The sequence below is a fragment of the Stomoxys calcitrans genome, chromosome 1 (assembly GCF_963082655.1).
Source record: "Stomoxys calcitrans chromosome 1, idStoCalc2.1, whole genome shotgun sequence".
NCBI lineage: Eukaryota > Metazoa > Arthropoda > Insecta > Diptera > Muscidae > Stomoxys > Stomoxys calcitrans.
The window spans coordinates 53,243,296-53,255,321 of record NC_081552.1 but is presented as its reverse complement, the minus strand read 5'-3'; positions in this window follow the sequence as shown (position 1 = coordinate 53,255,321).

The following is a 12,026-nucleotide window of genomic DNA, read 5'->3' as shown; positions in this document are numbered from 1 at the left end:
GAAGGAAGGATGGAAGGAAGGATGGAAGGAAGGATGGAAGGAAGGATGGAAGGAAGGATGGAAGGAAGGATGGAAGAAAGGATGGAAGGAAGGATGGATGGAAGGAAGGATGGAAGGAAGGATGGAAGGATGGAAGAAAGGATGGAAGGAAGGATGGAAGGAAGGATGGAAGGAAGGATGGAAGGAAGGATGGAAGGAAGGATGGAAGGAAGGATGGAAGGAAGGATGGAAGGAAGGATGGAAGGAAGGATGGAAGGAAGGATGGAAGGAAGGATGGAAGGAAGGATGGAAGGAAGGATGGAAGGAAGGATGGAAGGAAGGATGGAAGGAAGGATGGAAGGAAGGATGGAAGGAAGGATGGAAGGATGGAAGGAAGAATGGAAGGAAGGATGGAAGGAAGGATGGAAGGAAGGATGGAAGGATGGATGGATGGAAGGAAGGATGGAAGGAAGGATGGAAGGAAGGATGGAAGGAAGGATGGAAGGAAGGATGGAAGGAAGGATGGAAGGAAGGATGGAAGGAAGGATGGAAGGAAGGATGGAAGGAAGGATGGAAGGAAGGATGGAAGGAAGGATGGAAGGAAGGATGGAAGGAAGGATGGAAGGAAGGATGGAAGGAAGAATGGAAGGAAGGATGGAAGGAAGGATGGAAGGAAGGATGGATGGAAGGATGGAAGGAAGGATGGAAGGAAGGAAGGATGGAAGGAAGGATGGAAGGATGGAAGGATGGAAGGATGGAAGGATGGAAGGATGGAAGGATGGAAGGATGGAAGGATGGAAGGATGGAAGGAAGGATGGAAGGATGGAAGGAAGGATGGAAGGAAGGATGGAAGGAAGGATGGAAGGAAGGATGGAAGGAAGGATGGAAGGAAGGATGGAAGGAAGGATGGAAGGAAGGATGGAAGGAAGGATGGAAGGAAGAATGGAAGGAAGGATGGAAGGAAGGAAGGGTGGAAGGATGGATGGAAGGAAGGATGGAAGGAAGGATGGAAGGAAGGATGGAAGGAAGGATGGAAGGAAGGAAGGATGGAAGGAAGGATGGAAGGAAGGATGGAAGGAAGGATGGAAGGAAGATTGGAAGGAAGATTGGAAGGAAGGATGGAAGGAAGGATGGAAGGAAGGATGGAAGGAAGGATGGAAGGATGGAAGGATGGAAGGAAGGATGGAAGGATGGAAGGAAGGATGGAAGGATGGAAGGATGGAAGGATGGAAGGATGGAAGGATGGAAGGATGGAAGGATGGAAGGATGGAAGGAAGGATGGAAGGATGGAAGGATGGAAGGAAGGATGGAAGGAAGGAAGGATGGAAGGATGGAAGGAAGGATGGAAGGAAGGATGGAAGGAAGGATGGAAGGAAGGATGGAAGGAAGGATGGAAGGAAGGATGGAAGGAAGGATGGAAGGAAGGATGGAAGGAAGGATGGAAGGAAGGATGGAAGGAAGAATGGAAGGAAGGATGGAAGGAAGGATGGAAGGAAGGATGGAAGGAAGGATGGAAGGATGGATGGAAGGAAGGATGGAAGGAAGGATGGAAGGAAGGATGGAAGGAAGGATGGAAGGAAGGATGGAAGGAAGGATGGAAGGAAGATTGGAAGGAAGGATGGAAGGAAGGATGGAAGGAAGGATGGAAGGAAGGATGAAAGGAAGGATGGAAGGAAGGATGGAAGGAAGGATGGAAGGAATTATGGAAGAATGGATGAAAGGAAGAATAGACGGAAGGAGGGATGAATCAAAGGAAGGATGGAAAGAGTGATGAAAGGAAGGTTGGAACAATTGAGTGAAAGGTGAAAGAAAACATGGAAGGGTAGAATGAAGGACGAAAGGAAGGATGGAGAAAGTAAGAATGGTAGGAAGGAAGGACGAAAGATAGGTTGGAGGGAAAGAAAGGATAGAGGGTAGGATGAAACGAATGATAGAAGGATAAAGGATAAATGAAAGTTACAAGCTTGAAACAAAGACGGAATGGAGAAACGAATGGAAGATTGAGATAAGATATGGAAATGTTAAAGAATGGAAGAATGGAGCATAACTTGAACAATCAATGTTTGAAAATATTAAAGATAAGAGTCGAAGGAAAGGCAGAACTAACAAGAAACAAGTAAAAGCTTGCTAAGTTCTGCCGGGCCGAATCTTGGGTACCCACAACCACCGATTCTGCTAAAAATTTTCCAGTATTAGCTGAATTGGTATTTGAATTATTTTGGTCTCAAGAAGTCATATCGGGATATTGGTACTTAAGCGAGCCTATATAACAATATTGACCGTTCAGACAAAACTTGGTACTGATGTTGTATGTCATAAAATAGGGGTTGGAGCCAAATTCGTAGAGGTCAAATTCGGGCATCGGTTTAAATGAGGGCTGTATCTGTTTATAGACCGATTGGGATTATACTTGGCATGAATGTTGGATGTCATAACTCAAGTCTTTGTTCCACATTTCAGCCAAATAGGATTAAAATTGGGACTTTTAGGGGCTCAAGAAGTCAAATTGGGGGATTGGTTTATATGGGGGATATATCCAAATATGAACCGATATGACCCATTGTATAGGAAGTATCTGTGCAAAATTTCAAGCGGCTAGCTTTACGCATTCGACCGCTGTCGTGGTGTCGACAGACGGGCGGACGGAAGGACGGACAGACATAGCTAAATCGTCTCAGAATGTCAAACGATCCATTATACAAAGGGAAGAGAAGAAAGAATCGAAAAAAAATTATGAACGGTGACAAAAACAGGCGAACAAGAATTGACGGAGGAAATAACCTGGAAGGTAGTCAGTATGAGGAAAAATGAATAGAAGGAAAAAATGTAAGAAAGGATTAATGGATATATAGAAGTACGATTGAATGGAAGTATAAATCAAAACTTGTAAGAATGACAACTAATGTGGGAGGAGGAATGGAAGTAAAGAAAGGTAAAAAGAAATGCATTGAAGAACATTAGAAGGAAAAACGAAAGCAATGATATAAGGCTGAAAAGATGTATGGAACGAAATATGGAAGTAATAATGAAAAGGGTGAAAGGAAGGATGTCGGTTCGCAAGGAAGATGGAAGGGCGAAGGAAAGATAGTAAGGGATCAAAGAAGAAGACATGCAAGTATTGATGGAAAGAAGGTTGCATGAAAATGGATGTGTGAAGCCAAAACGAAAGGATGGTAATATGGAAAAATTGATTTAATGAATGATGAAGCATAAATAATGATATGGATTCGAACGAAAACATTAAAGTAAGCATAGATCTGTCCTTTGGGCCGGAACGAGCTTGCTCACCTACAGACGATAGACAAGGATCGGCACCTCCACATACAGAGATACAGACAACAACAACTATGTACGTGAAGGAAGTATGGAGATATTTAAGGAAACATCCCTCCTTTTATTCTCCCCTTCGAACATATCCGTTTGAGAGGATGAATAAAAGTAAGCATGGATGAAAGCACGGAACGAAAGGTGGAATGGGGGCAGAACATAGGATACACTCAACTAAATTTGTTATTCAAAACAGCAAAAATGATTGCTAAAAAGCAGTTCTTGTCTGCTGAAAATGGGAAAGCGGACATTACTGCTGTGTTAGCAAACATTTCTTACTGCTATTTCAACTTAAAAAATCTGCTGTTTTGAATACACAAATGTGCTGAAAAAAAGAAGCTACCTAATCCAGCCATTGGTATACATCTCGAAATGTGGCTAACCTAGCTTGCATTTATTTTTATTGCTTTACTAATGTGTTTATGACAGACATGGCCTTTTGTATCTTAATTTCAAGAAAAAAGAGTATGGAAAGTATAAATTCAGTAGTAATAATAAACATCCAATAAGACACACATTATCATTTGTGTTTTATTTTTTCTTCTAACATCCCATTCACAATTAAGCAGCAGTCATTTTCAGCCAACAACAGACTTTTCAGCAATAAGCCTGCTGCTCTGAAATTGGGGTACTACTGCTGTAATAGCAGAACTACTGCCATAATAGCAGCAAAATTAACTACTAATATTCAGCAGACAGTCCTTGCTATTTTCAGCTAACTTTTTTCTATGAGTGTAGAACAAAAGATGCAAAGAGGGTTGGAAGGGTGGATGGAAAGAAGGAGAAAAGGTTTGTAATTAGCATGAAAAGATGAATTCAAAAAGGATGAAGGGAAATATGGGAAGAGCATGGATGCAGGTTGGTAAGGCGGAACGAAAGATGAAAGGAAAAACGGATAGAAGAACAAAAGTAGCAAGAGAGGCAAAAAAAATAGAAAGAAAGAAAGAAAAACAAGTAAAAGTGTGCAATGTTAGGCCGGGCTGAATCTTGGGAACCCACCACCATGGATTCTGCCAAAATATGGGAGCTATATCCAGTTATAGACTGAATTGAACCGTACTTGGCGCAGTTGGTGAGATTCATAACAGAACACTATATGGCAAATTTCAGCAAATCGGATAAAAATCGCGGCCTGTAAGGGCTCAAGAAGTCAAATCGGGAGAACGGTTTATATGGGATCTATATCAGGTTATACACAGATTTAAACCGTACTTGGGACAGTTGTTGGAAATCAAAATAGAACACTACGTGCAAAATTTTCAGCCAAATCGGAGAAAAATTGCGGCTTGCAGGAGCTCAAGAAGTCAAAACGGGAGATCGGTTTATATGGGAGCTATCCAAATCTGAACCGATATAGCCCATTTGTAATCCCCAAAGACCTACATCAATATAAAATATCTGTGCAAAATTTCAATCGGCTAGGTCTACGCGTTATGGCTAGTTCGAATCAGAATTTCGAGACGATCCAGATGGGGGTACTAGATGAATATTTCGAGATGTTACAAACGGTATGACCAGGTTAGTATATCCCCATCCTATGGTGGCGTGTATAAAGGCAATATTATGGGAAAAAATGAGGAAGGAAGAAAACTTAAAAGGAAGTATGGACATCCCTGGAAGGAATGGTGAAAGAAGGGGTGTATCGAAGGGGCGACGAAAGAACAGAAGATTTGAAAGAAAGTTGGATATAAGGTTGCAATGAAGGATGAAAGAAGGATGGGACTATTTTTAAAATATGTTACAACTTTCATGTAAGAAAGGATGAATACGTTTAGGAATGGATGAAAAGATGCAACAAGTGATGAATAGGTGTAAGAAGGGGTGAAGAAGAGGTGAATAGGACGGAAAAACACATTAATGGAAGGTTAGAAAAAACACGAAAACAACGAGTAAAAGCAGATAGAATAGTTAGGTGGATAGATGATAAAAAGTGAAGCGACAAAAAAAGTCAAGGGTGTAAGGAAGATGAAGAACCAACGAAAGTAATTATCGAGAAATAAATAAAAAAAAAATATTTAAATAAAGATATTTGGAAATGAATTAGGTAAAAATCTATAAAACCCAAAATTTTTAGTTTTTAACTTAAAAATGCTTTTAATTCCTGAAATATTTCTCTAACCTAAAAAGTATGATTACTCGTGAGTCCAGCAAAATCTTGAGGGTTAACTGAAAATTTAATTTAAATATTATTTGTAAAAGGTTCATCCGATACATTTTTCATTTGTGGTTACTTAAGCTGGTGACATATATGAGAATTTCTGAGTTATAAAATTTTTTTTCGAAAAGTGTTACTCTGCCGTACTACAATACATTCCGACTCGCTTATAAAATGAACTTAAACTCGGGGTTTTAGCACACATTGATAAATAAGTTATTGAATGTTCGTGCGAAATACTTAAGTTATAGTGAGGTAATAACATAATGGTAGTACAATCCCCATAAGGCGTATATATGGCGATGAATAGGTGAAGATGAAGGATTTTATAAAAGAAAACTAAACCCAAATTTAAAGACCAAACAAATACGAAACTGCGATTAGCGATAAGGAAAAAAACTCCATTCTGCTGACTTCAAAAAATTACTTTGATTTCAAATTCTTGTCCCACCCTTTTCTTGAAAAAAAAAGCAATTGCTTTTCATACAAAGTGCACATTACTTCCTCATCAAATCACTTAGGGTGTATCCACTGGTATGTGTAGCCCAATTGTATGCTGAGTACTGAATGCTATGGTGTTTGTTGCACCGTCAATGTTGATTTGTTCATGATCATGGTTTGTGATCTTATTTTCAATGTGATGTGCAATTTTGTGATTCAAATGGATCACAAAATTGCACATCGATCTGTGAACTCTCTTCCGACCATTCACCGGTTCTCCTTACCGTGCATTGCAAATATATAATACAGGACCAAAAATGTACATTACACAATAAGAAAACCAATTGGCACTATTTTCGGTATCTTTTAAGTACGAATCTAAGTGAGAACATTCCTCTTAAAACAGACGAAGATTTAGTAGATGCAGTGGAACATCTAGTCCGCAATATTCAACTAGCGTCATGGAATGCAACACCTCAGAAAAGTTTCTCCATAAATCACACTACTCCAACAAACGTCTTGAAAAAACTTTTCATTAAACGGAAAGCGAAGAAAACGTGGCAAAGAACGCGATCTCCTGATGATAAGAGGAAACTAAACAAAGCAACAGCCGAACTCAAACTTCTTCTACAGAATATACAAAATGAAAATTTTGAAAAAAATATTCAGGGTCTTGGTCCAAACAAGTCTACAGATTATTCCCTGTGGAAAGTGACCAAATCTATCAAGAGATACCCAAAAATAAATCACCCAATAAGAAAACCCGATAGTTCTTGGACAAAGAGTAACTTAGAAAAAGCAACTACATTTGCAAACCACTTATTTGATGTATTTACCCCAAATACAAATGAAGTTGTACCAGAAAATATTAAAAAAATCCTAGATGAAACCCACCAACTTGATCTGCCCATTAAAAAATTTTCGAAGGCTGAAGTTATTAAAGTTATCAACACCCTTAAAGCAAATAAAGCACCTGGTTATGATTTGATTACACCAACTATCTTAAAAGAACTTCCTGCAAATGCTTTAAATTTATTGACCTACATATACAACGCATGCTTGACTCGATGCTTTGTACCCCCGCAATGGAAGGTTGCGCAAATAACAATGATTCAAAAACCTGGCAAACCCACAGACCAAGTAAAGTCTTATCGTCCAATTAGTCTGCTGTCTGTACTTTCCAAAGTTCTTGAAATTCTATTTTTAAAGCGATTAACGCCAATTGTAAATCAAAAAGAACTTATCCCTGACCATCAATTTGGGTTCAGGAAAAATCACGGCACAATAGAACAAATCCATCGTCTGGTTGAAACAATACACAACGCGTTTGAATCCAAAGAATTTTGTACAGCTGCATTCCTGGATATATCGCAAGCATTTGATAAGGTATGGCACGAGGGCTTACTTTACAAAATAAAAAAGCTGTTACCAATAAATTTTTATCTGTTTATTAAATCGTATATTAACGATCGGCATTTTTATGTTCAAGAAGCCGGTGAAGCAAGTACCATCAAGAATATTCGTGCCGGTGTACCACAAGGTAGTGTACTTGGTCCACTGCTATATCTCTTATTTACAGCTGACCTTCCACGATCACAGAATGCTGTGATCGGGACTTTCGCTGATGATACAGCGGTATTAGCTGTCAGTAAAGATGCACAAAAAGCGAGTAATGCCCTCCAAAAGTACTTAAACACGTTATCGGTATGGCTACGTGAATGGCGTATAAAAGCCAATGAGTCAAAATCTACCCAAGTTACATATACATTGAAACATGCCACATGTCCCCCTGTTCAATTGAACCAAATTGAGATCCCACAGAAAGATGAAGCCCTATATCTTGGAATTTATCTAGATAGAAAACTTAAATGGAAGAAACACATCCAAACTAAAAGAAAGGCTCTCGATATTCAACTGAGAAAAATGAAATACCTAATTGGATACCGCTCGAAACTCTCTTTGGAAAACAAAATCCTCATATACAAATGCATATTAAAACCAATCTGGACATATGGCATCCAATTATGGGGGACCGCCTCAAATACCAATATAAAATTACTGCAACAGTTTCAATCTAAAGTACTAAGAATAATTACAAATGCCACAACATACGTTACCAACGAACGCCTACATAAGGATCTAAACATAAAAACAGTAAAGGAAGAGATTTCATCGCAATTAATGTCATATAAATTAAGAATTGACGACCATCCAAACCCCCTAGCGGCCAACTTAATGTCAAATCGGGAAATTTTTACAAGGCTAAAACGAAAAGCACCACAAGATCTAATCGCATAAATAAAATCTTTGTATAAATATTGTTCCTCAAACTGAAATTTATGTATGTATATGTTAAATGGATTGACCACTGGGTTAATACCATCTAAAAGAAATTTAAAACACCAGAATAATGTTAAATATCAATGTTAGATAGATCGCATTAATAAAAATTACAAAAAAAAAAAAAAAAAAAAAATTTTCAATGTGAAAACGATCGCCGAAACATACAACGCCATGTTAACAGCGCAAACAAAAAAGGTCACCAAATTTTCAAAAACCAAGGAAAAAATGAGACCTCCGAAAAATGCCAGCCATACAGACGCAAAGAGTGCAGCAGCAACTGAGTGACTGTGACTTGGGGAGTAGTTGAAATATTTTTCGTTGTTTTCTTCCTAAAAATAATATAAAAAACTAGGTCAAGTATACATAAAAAACATTTTAAGAGCCCAGCAAGCCAGACAGCCAACAAACACTGAAACTCCATACATCCAGTCAGTCAGTTAGCGAGTCAGCAAATCCACCAAGATGAAGAGGTGCGACTTTAAGACTACAGCACCAACAACAACACCAACAAGGGAGAAGAAAACCTAGAAGGCTGAGGGACGAACAAACGGATGACTATGGACAGACAGACAGACAGAATGTCTCGTCTTTTCCTACAACTTCTTATGCATTATCATTATTCAGAGGACAGAGGAAACAAAGAGAATCACCATCATGTACTTGCGGCACTTTGAATGGCAAGTAAAAATCCCTGATCTTTGTTTTACCCACTACACTCCACTAAAAATATTTGAGCTAAAAACTCAAGGTACTTTGGATTCAATTCGTAAACCAAAACTAAATCAAATAATAACACGACGACCGCCAGTATACAAATAAAAATTTAACACATTTTGAAGGTTTCGCCCACCAATGAAACAAAAAAACGAAATTTTTCTATTTCGTCTCTGCTAACAAGCGATGGCGTTTGCGCTAGACCCCCAAAAAGATTTGACTTTTATAAAGTTTGTTGTCTTGGCCTGGTGTTGTCTCGATTGTGACTTGACTTTGGCTGGATTTCATTGAGCATTGAACAACAGAGGCAGCAACAGCAGCGCCACCGCCCGTCATTAAGAAAGACGGACCGACAGTCAACAGGTATTGGAATACAAACGCCAATGAAATAAAAGCATCAATTAGACAAGACGTGCGTATCGGTTACTCACAGTGATTTATTTACCATGTCGTTGTCGTCATCAGAGTCACAATCTGACGATTTGAGTACCTCAACTATCGACCTATCTACCTACCTAAGTTAGCATGTACGTAGCACAATGTGTAAGTGTGTTCAATGAGTTTGCCCATTGGAGGCACATTTCAATAATGTAGTTAAACTTTACTGACCTTTGATAATACTCCAAAGTATTTTTCAGCAACGAGGCCGACTCGATAAATTAAGTTAATCGATTCTAACGTTATGAAGGTATGAGAATGTTTAGGAAAGAAATTTCGATGGTCCGAAGTCAGGACTGTTGATTTCGCAGACCCGTCTGCAGGAAATGGGAAAAGAGCAAACAGGAATTAAAGACTGAAACGAAAAGAATACTAGGCGACAAAATAACAGTCAAGGAAAAATAAACAATTAGAATAAAAGTCAGATAGTCTAGAATTATGGAGAAGTGAAAGACAGAACGACAGAATGTATATAGGAAATCTGAAGAAATACTCGGAATAAAAAAAACTCTGGAAGAAAGTATCAACCAAATCTTAAAATGCACTAGAAGTATGGAGAGAAAGAGAAAAGAAAAGGTATATGAAAAGAAAGAGCAAAGTAATGACCGATTGAATTATGATGGGAAGAAATTCCCACAATAAAACACAAAGAATGAAGGATGAATATTAGAACTGGGAAAAATTGGAAGGAAAGTGTACAAAAAAGGGAAAATAAGAAAAAATTTAGGAAACTCGTAGAAAGAAGTTTTATGGTGTGGGAAGAACCAGCAATAGAAAACGTGCAGAAAAATCGACAAGAAAGTCGATCCTTTCTTCTATATTTCCGTTCATCCTTACTTCCATCCTTACTTCCATCCTTACTTCCATCCTTTCTTCCATTCTTCCTTCCTTCCTTCCTTCCTTCCATCCTTCCTTCCTTTCATTCATACACCCATCCATCCTTCCATCCATCAATCCATCTATTCATCCTTCCTTCCATCTATTCATCCATTCTTCCTTCCTTCCATTCTTTGTTACTCCGTCATTCCTGTCATCCATATATCTATACCATCCTTCCTTTCTTCCATTCATCCTTCCTTCCATCCTTCCATCCTTCCTTCCATCCTTCCATCCTTCCTTCCATCCTTCCTTCCATCCTTCCTTCCATCCTTCCTTCCATCCTTCCTTCCATCCTTCCTTCCATCCTTCCTTCCATCCTTCCTTCCACCCTTCCATCCTTCCTTCCATCCTTCCTTCCATCCTTCCTTCCATCCTTCCTTCCATCCTTCCTTCCATTCTTCCATCCTTCCTTTTATCCTTCCTTCCATCCTTTCTTCCATCCTTCCTTTTATCCTTCCTTCCATCCTTCCTTCCATCCATCTTTCCATCCTTCCTTCCATCCTTCCTTCCATCCTTCCTTCCATCCTTCCTTCCATCCTTCCTTCCATCCTTCCTTCCATCCTTCCTTCCATCTCTCCTTCCATCCTTCCTTTCATCCTTCCTTCCATCCTTCCTTCCATCCTTCATTCCATCCTTCATTCCATCCTTCCTTCCATCCTTCCATCCTTCCTTCCATCCTTCCTTCCATCCTTCCTTCCATCCTTCCTTCCATCCTTCCTCCCATCCTTCCTTCCATCCTTCCTTCCATCCTTCCTTCCATCCTTCCTTCCTTCCATCCATCCTTCCTTCCATCCATCCTTCCTTCCATCCTTCCTTCCTTCCTGCCATCCTTCCTGCCATCCTTCCTTTCATCCTTCCTTCCATCCTTCCTTCCATCCTGTTTTCCATCCTTCCTTCCATCCTTCCTTCCATCCTTCCTTCCATCCTTCCTTCCATCCTTCCTTCCATCCTTCCTTCCATCCTTCCATCCTTCCTTCCATCCTTCCTTCCATCCTTCCTTCCATCCTTCCTTCCATCCTTCCTTCCATCCTTCCTTCCATCCTTCCTTCCATCCTTCCTTCCATCATTCCTTCCATCCTTCCTTCCATCCTTCCTTCCATCCTTCCTTCCATCCTTCCTTCCATCCTTCCTTCCATCCTTCCTTCCACCCTTCCTTCCATCCTTCCTTCCATCCTTCCTTCTATCCTTCCTTCCATCCTTCCTTCCATCATTCCTTCCTTGCATCCTTCCATCCTTCCTTCCATCCATCCTTCCTTCCATCCTTCCTTCCATCCTTCCTTCCATCCTTCCATCCATCCTTCCTTCCATCCTTCCTTCCATCCTTCCTTCCATCCTTCCTTCCATCCTTCCATCCTTCCTTCCATCCTTCCTTCCATTCTTCCTTCAATCCTGCCTTCCGTCCTTCCTTCCATTCTTCTCTCGATTTCTCCTTCAATCCTTCGTTCCATCCTTTCTTCCATCCTTCCTTCCATTTTTCCTTCAATCCTTTGTTCCATCCTTCTTAACATCCATCCTTCCTGTCATCCATATTTCTATACCTCCATCCTTCTTCTCTTTCTTTTGTTCTTCTTTTTTCACATAAATAAAATTGTTTTTCATGCCTTCCCTCACTGGTTCAACCGTCCTCTTTTCCAAGTTGAATTTAAACAATTCGGTTTAGTTTTTTTTTTCTTTGGGCATGCAAGTACAAATCGATGGACGTTGAAACGGCAATACAATACACCTCATGGACGGACAATAGAAATAAATG